A 20,928-nucleotide genomic window follows, 5' to 3' on the forward strand; every position below is an offset into this window, starting at 1 on the left:
TGATGATGATTTGTGTGTTTAGCGATGGCTCTCTGTGGAACTTGTTATTTGGCTTTGCTTGCTGAAGCCCATCCATATTTAATGGTGAACAGACAATCCCATCCTGTCTGTTTATGCACTATTTTGTCCACCTGCGATCTGCCTCATATTTTATTCACTGCTTTCCACCTCCTTTTATTTATCATTTGGAAATAATCTATAAAAATGTGCAATAGGATGAGAGAGTAAAAGAGGGGGACAGTGAGAGAGAGGGAACGAGGAAGCAAGACAGAAAGAGACATGAGGTAAGGAGGACATAAATATCCTTTCTTAAACTGTTTCCTTTTATTTACCATATAACATATTTTATACTGATGTATTACCTGTGTGTGTGTGTGTGTGTGTGTGTGTGTGTGTGTGTGTGTGTGTGTGTGTGTGTGTGGTTGTGTGTGTGTGGTGTGTGTGTGTGTGTGTGTGTGTGAGAGAGAGAGAGAGCACTTTCCTCTCAATCCAGAGGCCCTGGCCCAAATAAAGCAGCAATTCACTTGTCCTCGGTGCACACACACACACACACACACACACACACACACCACACACACACCACACACACACACAACACACACACACCACACACACACACCAACACCACACACACACCACCACACACACACACACACACACACACAACACACACACACACACACACACAACACACACACCACACCACCCCCACACACCACACATACACACCACACCGCACCAACCACACACACATACACATACACTCATTCTTCCATTCAAATTAGCGTGAAAATAGTTTCTCCTCCACAAGGAGTCTCACCCCATTTTTCAGCACAAAAGCACTGTCTTAATCTGTGCTGGAGATGGACTGATAATCACTCATTTCTATTCAGTATTCCTTTATCTCTACAGATACTGCAGTTGTGATGTATCATTTGTTGTTGTTTTGTACAGTAAAGTGAAAATGTCACTTTTTGTTCTGGTTGGAGACTGCTGACTCCTATATCTGGGCTATTATTCTCTCCCTGACAGAACAGTATGGAGAAGCAGATCGTTCTATAGATGAAGCCTATGGCCAGTCTCTATAGTGTGTGTGTGTGTACGTGGTTTTGCGTGCATTTGTGTGTGCGTGAGAGAGATAGAGGTAGAGAGAGATTAGCTTTATATCTATCTATTCCACTACAATGGGTATGGCTGTTGCACGAGAGCTCTCAAACCAAAGCAAATCAAATGTTATTTGTCACATGCTTCGTAAACAACAGGTGTAGACTTACTGTGAAATGCTTACTTATTGGCCCTTCCCAACAATGCAGAGAGAAATAAAATAGAGAAATTATAGAAAAGTAAAACATGTAAATACACAATGAGTAACAATAACTTGGCTATATGCACGAGGTACCTGTATTGAGTCGTTGTGCTGGGGTACAAAGTTACTGAGATAGATATGTGAAATCTAAGTAACATAATAAAACAATCTGTCAGTTTAAACTAGAGATATCTGMMTTTTTTGCATTGGATGCATCTCAATCCACCGATGTCGTGCTTCCACATCTGCAGTGAAAGGTGGAAGAGCTAGAGCTGTGTTTGTCAGACTATGAGACATCCTGAAAATCGGTCTCCTCACCAAAACTTCTGTAGCGTCCGAACGGTTTGACCTACAAACTACAAACTATCATGACTCTATGGAAAGGGGAGACTCTCCTGTTGGTTCCACACTTGGTGCATCGGTACCGCTTGCCAAGATAAAGGAGAGAACAGTCTATGACTTGGCTGGCTGGAGTATTTGACATATTTTAGGGCCTTCCTCTGACACAGTTCGGCCCCAGTGATGTACTGGGTCATAAGCACTACTCTCTGTAGCGCCTTGCGGTTGGATGCCAAGCAGTTACCATACCAAGCGGAGATGCAGAAAGTCAAGATGCTCTCAATGGTGCAGCTGTATTACTTTTTGAGGATCTGAGGGCCCATACCAAATCTTTGAGMGGGAAGAGGCATTGCCATGCCCTCTTCACGACTGTGTTGGTGTGTGTGGACCATGACACTGTGCAACTTGAAGCTCTCGACCCGCTCCACCACAGCTCCGTCAATGCAAATTGGGGCATGCTATGCCCTTCCTGTAATCCACAATCAGCTCCTTTGTCTTGCTGATGTTGAGGGATATGTTGTTGTCCTGGCACCACACTGCCAGGTCACTGACCTCCTCCCTATAGGCTGTTTCATTGTTTTTGGGGATCAGGACTACCACCGTTGTGTCATTGGCAAACTTAATGATAGTTTTGGAGTCGGTGAACATGGATGAACATGGAGGTGAACATGGATTACAGGAGGGGACTAAACACGCACCCCTGAGGGACCCCCGTGTTGAGGGTCAGCGTGGCGGATGTGTTGTTGTCTACCCTTACCACCTGGGGGCAGCCCGTCAAGAAGTCCAGGATCCAGTTGCAGAGGGAGGTGTTCAGTCCCAGAGTCCTTAGCTTAGTGATGAGTTTGGAGGGCACTACGGTGTTGAATGCTGAGCTATCGTCAATAAACAGCATTCTCACATAGGTGTTCCTCTTGTCCAGTTGGGAAAGGGCAGTGTGGTGTGCAATAGAGATTGTGTCATCTGTGGATCGGTTGGGGCGGTATGCGAATTGGAGTGGGTCCAGGGTGTCTGGGATGATAGTGAGTCATTACCTGCCTTTCAAATCATTTCATTGCTACAGATGTGAGTGCTATGGGGCGATAGTCATTTAGACAGCTTACCTTGGCGTTCTTTGGCAAAGAGACTATGGTGGTCTGCTTGAAACATGTAGGTATTAAAGACTGGGTCAGTGAGAGGTTGAACATGTCAATTAAGACACCTGCCAGCTGGTCAGCACATGCTCTGTGTGAGCATCCTGGTAATCCATCTGGCACTGCAGCCTTGTGAATGTTTACACCTATAAAAGTCTACATTCATATTTGAGTCATTGAGGAGACACTCTTATTCAGAGCGACTTACAATAGTGAGTGCATACTTTTTTGTCTGGGCATAGGCCCTACAAGGTTTCGAACGCATTCCAAAGGGATGCTGGCCCATGTTGACTCCAATGCTTCCCACAGTTGTGTCAAATTAGCTGATGTCCTTTGGGTGGTGGACCATTCTTGATACACACAGGAAACTGTTGAGCGTGAAAAACCCAGCTGTGTTGCAGTTCTTGACACAAACCGGTATGCCTGGCACTTACTACCATACAGTACAAAGCTACTTAAATCTTTTGTCTTGCCCATTCACCCTTTGAATGGCACACATACACAATCCATTCACCTGGTCAGTCTATGTCATAGAAAGAGCAGGTGTTCATAATGTTATATTATCAATGTTCTTTTTCAACCACGACTCCAAGGAACATAGAATATTACAGTTCTTCAGGTCCCGTTGATAGGATAGTCTCGAACGGAGCTTGTCCAGTTTGTTTTCTAGTGACTACTTTCGCCAATAGAACGGAGGGTAGAGTCTCGGGAGTGGTCCAGGGTGGGCAGTATGTCCTGTGCCTCTGACTCGTTGAAGTAGACATCTTCATCTAAATCGAGGTTAGTGATCGCTGTTCTGATGTCCAGAAGATATTTTTGGTGATAGGAAACAATGGCAGAAACATTATGTTCAAAAGAAGTTAAGATCAGCGCAAAGAATCACACAACATAGCCATTCTGCCCCATCTCTCCAGCCAGACCGTCCTATTTGCATGATCCTGTCGAGGCCCAGTGCTTTATCCTTCGCTTGAGGGACAACTAGGTGTTTGATAAATGAGTCTGTGAGCGCAGCTCCCTTGGGTAGAGTGCTACACGCAGCAGGAGAGAGGAGAACAATGTGCATGTCAGAGCAGAAGATTAATGTTGGGCTCCACTGTAGATGATGTAGACTCAGCTATGCTCCCCGACCGACCAACATGACGCCTTCTAAATTGCTTCTATTGATGCTCATCTGTCAGAGTCTAACAGATAGCATGATGTTGTGACCATGTAGTCTCTGGATCAAACTATTGTGGTTTTCCTTGTAGTGTGAGGAAACTATGCCCTCTGCTAAGAGGTTCAGACCTTTATGGCACAGGAGATGATGATGTGCCTGCCTCGGCTGTAACCACAGGGTTGCTGGATCAAACCCCACTCCAGCTGTTCCCCGCTTCTTGCTACAGTGATGGCATTAGGAGGATAGGAGAGACCAAGGGCAAATGTAACAGCAGAATGATAGGTCGAGACCAGGGGCAAATGTAACTAGCCTGGCTACCCATCCACATCGCTCCGGCCAAACCCACGCCCACTAATGTTTCTTCTCCACCATGAGTCTGGATTTGTTTCCTCTTCGACAACTTCTGGAAGGCAAACACATTCTGACTGTCCTGATTGGTCACGGAAACTGATGGGTTGGGCCAGAGCTGGCCTATGTGATAACATTATCAAAATTGATACTCTGATTGGCTAGAGTTGTTAGAGACGATCTAATCGCTGATTAATTTATTTTGTACAATGCCCCTCCTTTTGACGTCACACAAACAACTTCTAGGATGGCAGATTCAGTCTAAATGTATGTAGCGATCGATAGAGGAGCTGAATGTAACTATTTAATGATAGGGGAGACCAGGGTCAAATGTAACAGGGGTCAGTTGTAACACCTTTAATTCCTCCAATCAGAGACAAGCTAGAGTGTTGAAATTCAATCAACAATTCCTACCCTTTCAAAGAAGTTTCAGAAAAAAACACCATGCCTAATGTTCTCTCTTATCATTCAAAACTCCTAATTTCCTCCAAACAGCGTCTGCAGTCTGTGCCACATGTGCAGTACTTTTTAGGCATATGTCATAACAACCGTCTTAGAAACAGGTTGGCCATTGGTTGTATAATAAAGTGAGAGCCTTCACCCCCCTGTCCTTCACCAGTCTCCTGCATTATATAACAACACACTGTGAGGAGCAGATAAGTCAAATCTCCCAATGCTGAAATGGCTTTGTGCGCGTCTCGCCCGCTTGTTAAAACACTCCGCAGCCAGGGCTTGGATCGTCAATCACCCTGAAGGCGGCTGCAGCGGGTGAGCTAAATTGGCTCTTGCACCACGCGGGGGGAAAATCTGCCCGTGGTGCAGAACGCAACATGGGGCGTATTCTGTCATAGCCTACCTCTCTCTGCTCTCTATTCTTTTCATGTGCTGCAGACAAACAAAAGGTCCACTATACAATAATGACAGAAAGGCCTTTTTTAAAGAATTTTCAAATGTAAAATTCTACAATCAAAAGTGTTTATGCTGTTCAGCTGAGATTTACTGGATGGGCTCAGAAGCTTTCAGATTCTGTCGCAGGGCTAGATGAAATGAAGAGACAAAGAGAAAGGAAGACATTCTTCGAAGTTGTGTAAACAAAACTCATAAACAAGTTCTGACACGACAACAGCAGCACCTGTGGGATACAGAGATCAGAGGAAACTGGACCCAACCACAGTCAGCAAAGCAGGGGAAGAACCTTACCTCAAAGCTATCTCAAAGTTATTACCATAGGTGTGTGTCAAATACCTAAAATAATGAGAAGGGAAGGGTGGGGACTATGCTTGAGAAATTAAGAAGTGCATCGCTGGTTAAGTGTTTAACTGTTCAGGCCTATTTTCTTTCAACTGAAACATTTTAAATGAGACATTTAGAGAGCTTTTGGTTTTTGGTCATAATTGCAGCTCCAAGCGAAAAGTTTGTCTTCCATTTTAATGCACGTTAGCCTCCACTAAATGTCAGAACCAACTCCTGAGGCTCAGTGTAGCCTAATTGCAACACAACTACATTAGGCATTGTGAAGATACAAGAGTCGAGAAATACTCTACTTTCAATTCCAGTCCTGATTGGCTAAAATAGACCTATGCATCTTCATAAAAAAGGGCAAAGACCTCCTGGAAAGTACAGAGAAAGCTATACAGAAAATGGTGTATGATGGAGAGAGAGAGGGGTATGTATCAGATGCTCAACATGCTCTGCTCACTCCTACTGTAATGGTCCGGGCCTAAACCACACAAAAACAACACTAGACACTATGGAACATGAAGATTTTACTATCTCATCCTGGAATATACAAGGTCTGAGGTCATCTGCCTTTGGCCTAAAGAGCAGGAACCCAGACTTCATCAAAGAAATTGGCAATACAGACATTGTCATCCTACAAGAAACATGGTATAAAGGAGATGGACCCACTGGTTAACCTCTAGAGAGCTGCTAGTCCCATCCACCAATCTACCAGGTGTGAAACAGGGAAGACAACATAACCAACAAAAACGGGTCACAACTCCTGCAGCTCTGTCGGATGCTGGGTAGACTTCGAGGGGACTCCTATGGTAGGTACACATACTGCTCATCTCTTGGCAGTAGTACTGTAGACTACTTTATAACTGACCTCAACCCAGAGTCTCTTAGAGTGTTCACAGTCAGTCCACTGACATCCTATCAGATCACAGCAAAATCACACTACTTGAACAGAGCTTTGCTCAGTCATGAAGCATGAAAGCCAAAGGAACCGAATAATATTAAGAAATGCTATATATGGAAGGAAAGCACTGTGGAAGTCTACCACAAAACAATTAGGCAAAAACAAATTCAATCCCTTAAAGACAATTTCCTGGACAAAATATTTCACTGTAATAGTGAAGGTGTAAACTTGGCAGGAGAAAACCTAAACAGTATATTTGACATCTCAGCTTCCCTATCAAATCTAAAAATGTCAAGCAGACAGCCTAAGAAAATGAACAAATGGTGTGATGAAGAATACAAAACATCTAAGAAAGAAATTGAGAAACCTATCCAACCAAAAACATAGAGACCCAGAAAACCTGAGCCTACGCCTTGGCTATGGGGAATTACTAAAACAATACAGAAATAAACTCCGTAAAAGGAAGGAACAGCACTTCAGAAATCAGCTCAATGTAATTGAAGAATCCATAATCTAACAACTTCTGGGAAAATTGGAAAAGTCTAAAACAACAACACGAAGAGTTATCTATCCAAAATGGAGATAAACCACTTCTCAAATATTTTTGTCTCTACTACAAAGAACAAACAGCAAATACATATACAGTGGGGAGAACAAGTATTTGATACACTGCCGATTTTGCAGGTTTTCCTACTTACAAAGCATGTAGAGGTCTGTAATATTTATCATAGGTACACTTCAACTGTCAGAGACGGAATCTAAAACAAAAATCCAGAAAATCACATTGTATGATTTTTAAGTATTTAATTTGCAAAAAAACTATACATACCTCGGCCTAAACATCAACGCCACAGGTAACTTCCACATAGCTGCGAACGATCTGAGAGACAAGGCAAGAAGGGCCTTCTATGACATCAAAAGGAACATAAAATTCAACATACCAATTAGGATCTGGCTAAAAATACTTGAATCAATTATAGAACCCATTGCCCTTAATGGTTGTGAGGTCTGGGGTCCGCTCACCAACCAAGAATTCACAAAATGGGACTAACACCAAATTGAGACTGCATGCAACATTCTGAAAAAATATCCTCAGTGTACAACGTAAAGCACCAAATAATGCATGCAGAGCAGAATTAGGCCAATTCCCGCTAATGATAAAAATCCAGAAAAGAGCCGTTAAATTCTACAACCCTCTAAAACAAAGCAATTCCCAAACCTTCCATAACAAAGCCTTAACTTCCATAGAAATGAACCTGGAGAAGAGTCCCCTAAGCAAGCTGGTCCTGGGGCTCTGTTCACAAACACAAACATACCCCACAGAGCCCCAGGACAGCAACAGAATTAGAGCTAACCAAATCATGAAAAAACTAATAAAACTAAATAATTATTAATTGAAACACTGGAAAGAATTTACAAAAAAACAGAGCAAACTAGAATGCTATTTGGCCCCAAACAGAGAGTGCACAGTGGCAGAATACCTGACCACTGTGACTGACCCTAAATTCTGGAAATATTTGACTATGTGAGCGTAGCCTTGCTATTGAGAAAGGCAACCGAAGGCAGACCTGACTCTCAAGAGAAGACTGGCTATGTTCGCACTGCCCTCAAAATTAGGTGGAAACTGAGTTGTACTTCCTAACCTCCTGCCAAATGTATAACCATATTAGAGACACATATTTCTCTAAGATTACACAGACCCACAAAGAATTTGAAAACAAATCCAATTTTGATAAACTCCCATATGTATTGGGTGAAATACCACAGTGTGCCATCACAGCAGCAAGATTTGTGACCTTTTGCCACAAGAAAAGGGCAACCAGTGAACAAAAAACACCATTATAATTCCTTGAATTCCTTGATTTATAAATAAATCACGAACAGTGTCACCAGCAAAGCACCCCCACYCAATCACACCTCCTCCTCCATGCCTCACGGTGGGAATCACACATGTGGAGATCATCCCTTCACCTACTCTACTCAGCCTCTGACAAAGACACGGCGGTTGGAACCAAAAATCTAAAATTTGGACTTATCAGACCAAAGGACATATTTCCACCAGTCTAATGTCCATTGCTCGTGTTTCTTGGACAAGCAGGTCTCTTATTATTATTGGTGTCCTTTAGTAGTGGTTTCTTAGCAGCAATTTGACCATACAGGCCTGATTCACGCAGTCTCCTCTGAACAGTTGATGTTGAGATGTGTCTGTTACTTGAACTCTGTGAAGTATTTATTTGGGCTGCAATTAGGTAACTCTAATGAACTTATCCTCTGCAGCAGAGGTAACTCTGGGTCTTCCAATCCTGTGGCGGTGCTCATGAGAGCCAGTTTTATCACTTGACGGTTTTTGTGACTGCACTTGAAGAAACTTTAAAAGTTCTTGAAATGTTCCGTATTGACTGACCTTCATGTCTTAAAGTAATGATGGACTGTCATTCTCTTTGTTATTTGAGCTATTCTTGTTATAATATGGACTTGGTCTTTTACCAAATAGGGCTACCTTCTGTATATACCCCCCCACACACACACACCTTGTCACAACACAACTGATTGGCTCAAACGCATTAAGAAGGAAAGAAATTCCACAAATGAACTTTTAACAAAGCATAGCTGTTCATTGAAATGCATTCCAGGTGACAACCTCATGAAACTGGTTGAGAGAYTACCAAGAGTGTGCAAAGCTGTCATCAAGGCAAAGGGTGGCTACTTTGAAGAATCTCAAATATAAAATATATTTTGATTTGTTTTACACTTTTTGTGGTTACTACATGATTCCATATGTGTTATTTCATAGTTTTGATGTCTTCACTATTATTCCACAATGTAGAAAGTAGTAAAAATAAAGAAAAACCCTGGAATGAGTATGTGTGCTAAAACTTGGTACCTGGTACTGTACATTTGATGTGAATTGAACTTGAGCAATGCCAAAGACACCCATATGATGTCTGCCAACAGCGCTGATCAACAGTCTGCAGGCTCACATTGTTAAAAATAATACAAATCCTTTAAATATATCTTTTTTTAAAGGATGAAAAAAAAAGCTGTTTCAAGAAAATGGAAATGATGGCAGGCAGACACAGGAGGTCAAATAGAGTAGCTTTCACAGTTAGTAGGACCCCTGTCTGCCTGGTATCATTTCAATTTTATTGAAACAGCTTTTTTTTCATCCTTTAAAAAAAGATATATTTAAAGGATTTGTATTATTTTTAACAATGTAGAGAGACAGATAGTAGGGGCATAGACTGAGGGTCACCAGGTCGCCTCGAACCCCCGTTGCCAGGGGGCATATGTGGACATATGCGCAACACCAGACTCCGGCACAAAATATAATATTTTCTCTTTTTAGTTACATGGTTACATGATTAGTGTATTGCATTGTATCCCTATTGGGAAGACTTGTCTATGAGCTTACCAAACAAGCACAGTATTTAACACATTTTTAGGTGTAGACTAATAAGATGTAGATGTAGACTAATAAAATATGCATTGTGATCTGATTGTGCTCAGAAATTATAAGTGTAAACAGACAAGATTAGGAAAATATCAGGACGAAGGACGCATGTTAGAACCAGGTATAAACAGGACTTGTGTCAACTTTCAAGGTCAACCACCTCGTGCTGGGTGGATACTGGTGAAGATTGTACTTTACTCTGAATTTGGATACATGAATATGGGATAGAGAGTAAATGATAGCTCTCAATACTTATTCCGAGAATCATCTTTGGATGCACTCTCTCTAGCAGTCAAATAACTGGAGAGATTATCAGGTGAGAGAGTGTGTGTGTGTGTGTGTGGTGTGTGTGCGGGTGCATGCGTGTGTGAGGCCAACTGACCTTGTGTCCTGGTTTAATAATTTGAACATGTGAGAGTGATGCTGGATTTCACGGTATCATGTCCACTCATGGGTCACCGAAAGATGTAATGTGATTTAATGTCTGTTCCACTGACTCACAGATCAAATTATCTGGTTTATGGATGTCAGTGTCCTCAGTGCCCTCCAGGTCTAGCATGCCTCTTAGGCCAATTCTCTTTAATAATCAAACCAAACAACACACAAACAAAACGCACACACATACAGACACACTCTCATACTCTCTCTCTCTCTAATACACACACACCTGCACACGCACACAAACACACACACGCACAGCTACATAATAATCAGGATCAGCCAGCAGTAAAGGTCTCTCAGAACCATATTGATCCTGAATTAATCTCCAGCTGTTGAAGTACATTGTCATTCTCATTCCATAGAATAAAGATGCCGCCCTGTGTGGCTTGTTAGAATTCATACAGTAAGTGTGTCTTTAATACGTCTCACTCCTTTATCCTTTTTCTTCGTCACTGGAGATATGAGAAGGTTGGGGTCTGTGAAAGCCATATAGCCATTATTTCCATATCGCCGCAAGTATACTGTGTGTTGTGATGTATACACCTAGTGTGTTGTGAATTCTGTAATGATTGTATTGAACTGTTTTWAAAAAATTGTATAACTGCCTTAATTTTGACGGAACACAGGAAGAGTAGCTGCTGCCTGGGGATACATAAATACAAATAAAATACAAATACTGAACAAAAATGTAAATGCAACATGCAACAATTTCAAAGATTTCAAAAAGTTACCGTTCATATAAGGAAATCAGTCAATTTAAATTAATGAATTATGCCGTAATCTATGGATTTCACATGACTGGGAATACAGATATGCATCTGTTGGTCACAGACACCTTAAACAAAAAGTATGGGTGTGGATCATAAAACCAGTCCGTATCTGGTGTGACCACCATTTGCCTCATGCAGTGCGACACATCTCCTTTGTATAAAGTTGATCAGGCTGTTGATTGTGGCCTGCGGAATGTTGTACCACTCCTCTTCAATGGCTGTACGATGTTGCTGGGTATTGACGGGAACTGGAACACGCTGTCGTACACATCAATCCAGAGCATCCCAAACAAGCTCACTGGGTGTCATGTCTGGTGAGTATGTAGGCCATGGAAGAACTGGAACATTTTCAGCTTCCAGGAATTGTGTACAGATCCTTGCGACATCACTTTATTTGTCACATGCGCCGAATACAACAGGTGTAGACCTTACCATGAAATGCTTACTTACAAGCCCTTAATCAACAGTGCAGTTCAAGACAGAGTTAAGAAAATATTTACCAAATAAACTAAAGTAAAAAATAATAAAAAAGTAACACAATAAAAGAACAATAACGAGGCTATATACAGGGTGTACCGGTACCGAGTCAATGTGTGGGAGTACAGGTTAGTCGAGGTAATTTGTACATGAAGAACAGTCCTTGGTGACTGGAGTCTTTGACAATTTTTGGGACTTTCCTCTGACACCGCCTAGTATATAGGTCCTGGATGGAAGGAAGCTTGGCCCCAGTGATGTACTGAGCTGTACGCACTACTCTCTTACGGTCAGATGCCGAGCAGTTGCCATACCAAGCAGTGWTGCAACCGGTCAGGATGCTCTCGATGGTGTAGCTGTAGAACTTTTTGAGGATCTGGGGACACATGCCAAATCGACATGGGGCCGTGCATTATCATACAGAAACACGAGGTGATAGCGGCAGATGAATGGCACAACAATGAGCTCCAGGATCTCGTCACAGCATCTCTGTGCATTCAAATTGCCATTGATAAAACCAGTGGAGGTTCCTTAGGAGGAAGGGGAGGACCACCCTCCTCAGGGAATTACATAAAAATAAAACATTTAAATGTTATSCTATTTAGATAAAACTATACAAAATATATTCAGATGTCTACAAATAATTGATTAAAACACACTGCAATGAAGGTCTACTGTAGCCTCAGCAGCACTCTGTAGGGTAGCACCATGGTGTAGCCGGAGGACAGCTAGCTTCTGTCCTCCTATATGAGTACATTGACTTCAATACAAAACCTAGGAGGCTCATGGTTCTCACCCCCTTCCATAGACTTACACAGTAATTACGACAACTTCTGGAGGATGTCCTCCAACCTATCAGAGCTCTTGCAACATGAACTGACATGTTGTCCACCCAATCAAATAATTAATCTAGTACTGAATGCATTAGCTACAGCTAGCTAGCACTGCAGTGCATAAAATGTGGTGAGTAGTTGACTCAGAGAGAAAGACAATAATTGAACAGTTAACAAATGAATTTCTTTCAAAGTGAAAGACAACCAAGAGATAGAGATTTAGTATTTTTTTACTTCCAGTTTCACTTACTTAGCTAGCAAATGCAGCTAGCTAGTTTAGCCTACTCAAACACCCTGCTCAAACAAAGGGATGCTATGTTAGCTAGCTGGCTATGACTATCCAACACAAGAATGGAACTCTTCCAAGTCAAGGTAAGCTTTTGGTTTTACTAATTAATTTCCACCGGGGCTTGCCGGTGTAAGTGCTAAACTGCTTACTGACTGTACACTGTAATGTTTCTGATTGATTGTAGCGGGGTTATTAACGTGTTAGCTCCATTAGTTATGTTGACTATGACGCTACTTTAGCTAATATGGAAACAATGTAGCGGTTATGATATGGTTTGGCTTGGAAATGTTTTTTTGCCTGGTCACATACAGCTGATGTGATGTGCATTGAAGTCCACAAACAAAGGAAAAGGTGAGTGTAGAAGAGCGCATAGATGCGAGAAGGAATACAACGTGGCTGCTATGAAAGTGAGGGGGTGTTGTCACAAACGTCATAGTGAGGAGACCAAAGCGCAGCGTGATGTGAATACATACTTTTAATGTAAGACGAATGAACACGAAGAACACTAAACAAACTAACAAAATAACAAAGACGAACGGTGAAACACTATAAACAATGAGTGCAGACATGCAACTTCACATAGACAATAAACCCACAAAACAAACTGGAATGGGCAACCTAAATAGGATCCCCCAATCGAAGACAATGATAAACAGCTGCCTCTGATTGTGAACCATCTAGGCACCATAGACCACATATGTCTAGACTAGACACACACACCTAGACATACAAAAAACCCTAGAGAAGACAAAAACACACATACCACCTTGTCCACCTGACTAACCAAATAATAAGAAAACAAGAATACTAAGTTAGGGCGTGACACCACCCCCCCCACCCCCCCAAAGGTGAACTCCAGCCGAAAAACCTGACTCTAAAGGGGAGGGTCCGGGTGGGCCTTTTTCACGGCGGTGGCTCGGGTGCGGGACGTGGACCCGCTCCACCTCAGTCTTGGCCCACTTAGGTGGCGCCTCGCAGTGGGCCCCGGACTGAAGACCATCGTAGAGGGCGCCACTGGACGGAAAGGAGCTCCGGACAGGAGGGCGACTCTGGCAGCTCCGACAGGAGGGCGACTCTGCAGCTCCGGACAGGAGGCGACTCTTGGCAGCTCCGGACTTCGAGGCGCACTGTAGCCTGGTGCGTGGTGCCGGAACTGGTGGTACGGGCTGGGGACACGCACCTCAGGGTGAGTTGCGGGGAGGAGAACAGGGCATACTGGACCCTGGAGACACACTGTAGGCATGGTGCGGAACTGGTGGTACCGGGCTGAATACACGACCTCAGGCGAGTGCGGGAGGAGGAAACAGGGCATACTGGACCCTGGAGGCGCACTGTAGGCCTGGTGCATGGTGCCGAACTGGTGGTATCGGCTGATTACACGCATCCTCAGGGTGAGTGCGGAGGGAGGAACAGGGCATACTGGACCCTGGAGGCACACTGTAGCCTGCGTGCGTGGTGCCGGAACTGGTGTTACCGGGCTGAGTACACGCACCTCAGGCGGAGTGCGGGGAGGAGGAACAGGATACACGGGACCGTGAGACGCACTGGAGGTCTGGAGTTTATAGCTGACACAACCCGTCCTGGCTGGATGTTCATTTTCACCGCTAAATGCAGGGCGCTGGCACAGGACGTACTGGCTGTGCAGACTCACCGGAGACACAGTACGCAATATCCGGGCGCAGGATATCCTGGTCCAAGGAGGTACACTGGAGACCAGGATCGCTGAGCCGGCACCCTCCTTCCTGGCTGGATGCTCATTCTAGCCCGGCCAATGCGAGGAGCTGGAATAGAGCGCACCGGGCTAGAATAGCGTACTGGAGACACCGTGTGCTCCACCGCATAACACGGTGCCTGACCAGTAACACTCTCCCCACGGTAAGCACGAGGAGATGGCTCAGGTCTCCTACCTGACTCAGCCAATCTCCCCGTGTGCCCCCCCCAAAAAAAAATCTTGGGGCTGCCTCTCAGGCTTCCGTGCTAGCCGCGTACCTTTATATCGTCGCCGTTCCTCCATTCTCCTGTATCCCTTCTCGCACTGTTCCATTGAATCCCAGGCGGGCTCTGGCACTCTCCCTGGATCGATCGACCATCTCTCTATCTCCTCCCAGGTTACTGGGAGGTTACTCACTCATCCTTCTCCCGGGTCCATTTTTCCACCAAGTGCTGTTCCTCCCTTTCKCGCTGCTTGGTCCTTGTTTGGTGGGTTATTCTGTCACGAGCGTCATAGTGAGGAGACCAAAGCGCAGCGTGATGTGAATACATACTTTTAATGTAAGACGAATGAACACGAAGAACACTAAACAAACTAACAAAATAACAAAACGAACGTGAACACTATAAACAATGAGTGCAGACATGCAACTTCACATAGACAATAACCCACAAAACAAACTGGAAATGGCAACCTAAATAGGATCCCCAATCAGAGACAATGATAAACAGCTGCCTCTGATTGGGAACCAATCTAGGCCACCATAGACCTACATATGTCTAGACTAGACACACACACCTAGACATACAAAAAACCCTAGAGAAGACAAAAACACACATACCACCCTCGTCACACCCTGACCTAACCAAAATAATAAAGAAAACAAAGAATACTAAGGTCAGGGCATGACAGGTGTACTCATTCTGCCCATTRTGTTGAAAAACGTTTCTTAAAGGAAGCAAACGGAACGAAATGAGGATAACCATACCTGCATTTATCCAAAAGAAACTCTAGTTTGCAACTGTTGTACTAATGATTACAAGACGGTAATGAATGTGTCTGTCACCTGTGTGCACCTACAGTACCAGTCAAAAGTTTGGACACACCTACTCATTGCATTATTTTATTTTTACTATTTTCTACATTGCAGAATAAAAGTGAAGACATCAAAACTATGAAATAACACGGAATCATGTAGTAACCAAAAAAGTGTTAAAGAAATCTAAATATATTTGAGTAGTAGCCACCCTTTGCCTTGATGACAGCTTTGCACACTCTTGGCATTCTCTCAACCAGCTTCATGAGTTAGTCACCTGGAATGTATTTCAATGAACAGGTGTGCCTTGTTTTTGTTTTTTTACCTTTATTTAACTAGGCAAGTCAGTTAAGAACAAATTATTGTGTTGTGCTGTGTTGTGACAAAGTAGGGGTGGTATACAGAGGATAGCCCTATTTGGTAAAAGACCAAGTCTATATTATAGCAATAACAGCTCAAATAAGCAAAGAGAATGACAGTCCATCATTACTTTAAGACATGAAGGTCAGTCAATACGGAAAATGTCAAGAACTTTGAAGTTTCTGAAAGTGCAGTCGCAAAAACCATCAAGCGCTATGATGAAACTGGCTCTCATGAGGACCGCTACAGGAATGATAACTCTCATTAGAGTTATCAGCCTCAGAAATTGCAGCCCAAATAAATGCTTCACAGAGTTCAAGTAACAAACACATCTCAACATCAACTGTTCAAAGGAGACTGCGTTAATCAGGCCTTCATGGTCGAATTGCTGCAAAGAAACCACTACTAAAGGACACCAATAATAAGAAGAGACTTGCTTGGGCCAAGAAACACGAGCAATGGACATTAGACCGGTGGAAATCTGTCCTTTGGTCTGATGATTCCAAAGTTGAGATTTTTGGTTCCAACCGCCGTGTCTTTATGAGACACATAGTAGGTGAACGGATCATCTCTGCATGTGTGGTTCTCACCGTGAAGCATGGAGGAAGAGGTGCYATGGTGTCGGGGTGCTTTGCTTGTGACACTGTCTGTCATTTATTTAGAATCCAAGGCAAACTTAACCAGCATGGCTATCACAGCATTCTGCAGCAATACGCCATCCCATCTGGTTTGTGGGACTATCATTGGTGGGACTATCAGTTGTTTTTCAACTGGACAATGACCCAAACACACCTCCAGGCTGTGTAAGGGCTATTTGACCAAGACGGAGAGTGACGGAGTGCTGCATCAGATGACCTAGCCTTCACAATCACCCGACCTCAACCCAATTGAGATGGTTTGGGATGATTGGACCGCAGAAGTGGCTACTTTGAAGAATCTCAAATATAAACTATATTTTGATTTGTTTAACACTTTTTTGGTTAATACATGATTCCATATGTGTTATTTCATATTTTTGATGTCTTATTCTACAATGTAGAAAATAGTAAAAATAAAGAAAAACCCTTGAATTAGTAGGTGTGTCCAAACTTTTGACTGGTACTGTAAGTATTCACACCCCTGAGTCAATACTTTGTAGAAGCCCCTTTGACAGTGATTACAGCTGTGAGTTTTTCTGGGTACGTCTCTAAGAGCTTTCCACACCTGGACTGTGCAACATTTGCCCATTATTCTTTTCAAAATTCTTCAACCTCTGTCACATTATTTGTTGATGATTGCTAGACACCATTTTCAGGTCTTGCCATATGTTTTCAAGTAGATTTAAGTGAAAACTGTAACTCGGACACAGGAACATTCACTGTCTTCTTGGTAAGCAACTACAGTGTCGATTCAATTCAAAGTGAATTGCTTTGCCAATTTTTTGGCAGATTACTTTACTTCCTTGTTGCAAACAGGATGCATGTTTTGGAATATGTTTAATTCTGTACAGGCTTCCTTCTTTTCACTCTGTCAATTAGGTTAGTATTGTGGAGTAACTGCAATGTTGTTGATCTATCTTCAGTTTTCTCCAATCACAGCCATTAAACTCTGGAACTGTTTTAGTCACCATTGGCCTCATGGTGAAATCCCTGAGCAGTTTCCTTCCTCTCCGGCAACGGAGTTAGGAAATTGGAAAACCTCCCTGGTCTTTGTGGTTGAATCTGTGTCTGACATTCACTGCTCGACTGAGGGACATTGCAGATAATTGTATGCGCAGGATGCAGAGATGAGGTAGTCGTACAAAAGTCATGTTAAACACTGTTATTATTAGTCCATGCAACTTATTATGTGACTTGTTAAGCAAAAAGGGGTTGAATACAGCTTTAAATGTTTAACTTGCAAAAATCATAATTCCACTTTGACATTATGGGGTATTGTGTGTAGGCCAGTGAATTTGTATTTATTTATTTCAGGCTGTAACACAACAGAATTTTGGAAAAAATCAAGGGGTGTGAGTACTTTATGGGCAAATTAATCATCATCTTATTGTTTGTCCGGGGATCCAATGCAACCTCCTTGACTTGGGCCCTGAAGGACCAGACAGACATACTGTCTATGGGTTTCATTGAATAGCGATTATGACCCTTAACAGTGCCATACTGCACTGGGCTAAGTGTACTGTACTAAGAATAGCCCCACTGTCAAAGTACAATAGTGGAGGTTATTATACCATGCCAGGGTCAAGGAGAGGCTTCCTAAAGAGAGTCTGTAGGCCAACTCACTGCTGCTACTCCAACCTCAGGTTGTAAAAGGCTTGACTTTGGCTGTGACTGGTTTACATCTTCATAAAGGCAGAACAACCAAGACTGAATATCTATTTGGTTTTGGTTGATTGATTACTTTGTTAACACGTTGGTTTGCAGATTGATCAATGGAAGGTTGAGAAAACCAGAGGATTTTGACAGAATCACTCTTGCGATACAAAAATAGTAAATTGTCTTTCTTTGGATGAATAACACAATGTGGAAATGGAAAGGTAGCCTTATAGAATATAATTTCTATACGGTTCACAATGCTGTTGATAGTTTATTTGTCTTTAGTGTGTATGTCAGCCTTCATTTATAGGACTCAGGATGTCCAGACAGAATTTCCAGCTGTGAGACACGTCACGGTAACAGGCATCTAGACCTCCACCAATGGACTGTATGTATGGTATCATTTTAAAGCCTTGAGCTCCCTCTTCTGGTTCAAATAGCAGCAGCATCTTGCTCCAAGACCTGTGTTTCTCATCCTCTAGTCTATGGACCCGTGCCAGTTTGTGAAATGTTTTAATGATACTAAGGGATGGATCGAAATTTACAGAATGGTTGGTTACCTGGAGGAAAATGCTTTTTCAATTTCATTCAAGTGGAGGGTTTCGTATTTTTTAAATCTAGTCCAACAGAGGGTCATGTAATTTGTTATTGATGAAATTGAGATAGATATTTTTTAGAATGTAAAATATGTTTCGGAATTAGTTGCTTATTAGGCTATATATCGATGTGTGCCCGATGCCGCCCCTTATTTCTGATACTCCGCTGGGCGCTCAATATGATGTGTGCCTATAGGCTATTTAGTGTGGTCTCAATCAAATTATCCATAACCTATAGACTATAGGCTACGAAGTGCATGCTCAGAGGAGCACAGAGCAAAGTAATATTTCTAAGATAGCTGCTGGGATGGTGTGAATAAAACTAGGCTGCATTACACACTGCAATGGATATTCCAACCCTGAGCCCCGGCCTGCTCGGCTCTTGCTGATGATAAACGTTTTTGTGTGCTGCCTGCTGAACGAACCCTACGGTCGCAGTTCAGGAAGAGAGTCAAAGGCTCTTTGACTAATTTTTAGTTAGGCCTAGACTTGTGCGCGGATTAGCCTATAGCCTTTGTTCTGTTCGGTTTGAGAAGGAGAGCACGACGATGGGAAGGAGGACCGGGGGTCAAATTTGTTAGCCTGCTACTACTATAATTGATGTTATTAAAAACAATATGTTTCTTATGTATTCATCAGAGTTATTGACCTGACAATAAGCCAAATTTGAGTAACTTTGTTGTGCTGAAACTTGAAGCAGCAGCTGCTTAAAAATCAATCGAAAATGGACAGCTCATGGTGCTGAAAGAAGGCAAATTCGAGTAGGCATAATTKATTTCAATTTAGGCATAATTCATTTCAACTTCGTAATTTTAATGAGACTTTACTAATAACAAGAGGGATTTGTGTTGGAGCCTATTTCTTCCTATTTAAGAAATAAGAGGGAGGTCTACAAAATTAGGCTACAGGCTGCTATATCCATATATTTGGAGGTCAATTCATCCACCCACCATGCACTCTTTAAAAAGCATACCTCTGTGTCAGTGAAGGGCTGTTAAGTTAAAATCAAGACTCAAGTTTAGGGGGTATAAGAGGGTATCCCATAGGCCTACCCTTTATTAAAGAAAATGGCAAAAAGCACAGGCATACGCTTTGTTACCTTAAGATTTTTAACAAAATAAAATGGAACCTATTATATAAAGTGATATTTAACAGCACTGTGGTCCGCGATGCTTTATGCTAGAAACAAGCTGTACAGTACCTGGGAAAGACGCGACTCTGATGCATCCTGGGGATATCATTGTTTTGTTTCTTTAACATTCAGAGTCTGAGCTACAACTTTATACAACCCTATAGCCAATGGAGACAAAACATTGTCTTTGCTTGGGAAGTAATCAATTCTGCCACTATAAATTGATTAAGCTTTTCACTTTCTGTACAATCGAAGATGTAAAACCCAGACAGCTTTTGGGGAAACACTTGTGACCTTCTCTCATTGCATTAAGACACGGAAGAAGAGTAGCCAGCAGTTAGTTAAAGCTCACATTTTTCAGTGTTGGTAGGCCTACTGTCTGTGGTGGAAAGCTAGGCCTACTCTGTCTGGGTTGGAAAGGTAGGTCTACTCTGTCTGGGTTGGAAAGCTAGGCCTACTCTGTCTGGGTTGGAAAGGTAGGTCTACTCTGTCTGGGGTGGAAAGGTAGGTCTACTCTGTCTGGGGTGGAAAGGTAGGTCTACTCTGTCTGGGTTGGAAAGGTAGGCCTACTCTGTCTGGGGTGGAAAGGTAGGTCTACTCTGTCTGGGTTGGAAAGGTAGTCCTCATTTTTTAAAGTACCATGCTCAGATTCCTAATGCAGCCTGTCTCAGATTTAATTATTTGCAAACAGGGACAGTTTCATTGCAAAGGATAAACGGTAAGCATGTTCCACTTTATTGTTTCATTACACCACATGACKAAAAGTATGTGGACACATGCTTGTCGAACATCTGATTCCAAAAATCATGGTCATTAATAAGGAGTTGGTCCTCCCTTTGCTGCTATAATAGCCTTGAGTCTTCTGGGAAGGCTTTCCACTAGATGTTGGAACATTGCTGCTGGGACTTGCTTCCATTCACCCACAAGAGCATTAGTGAGGTTGGGCACTGATGTTGGGCGATTAGGCTTGGCTCGCAGTCGGCGTTCCATATCCACCCAAAGGTGTTCGATGGGGTCAGGGCTCTGCGCAGGCCAGTCAAGTTCTTCCACACTGGCCAACCACTTGCTCCTAGATATTTCCACTTCACAATAACAGCACTTACAGTTGACCAGGGTAGAAAT

This window comes from Salvelinus sp. IW2-2015, linkage group LG30 (genome assembly GCF_002910315.2).
Source record: "Salvelinus sp. IW2-2015 linkage group LG30, ASM291031v2, whole genome shotgun sequence".
Lineage (NCBI taxonomy): Eukaryota > Metazoa > Chordata > Actinopteri > Salmoniformes > Salmonidae > Salvelinus > Salvelinus sp. IW2-2015.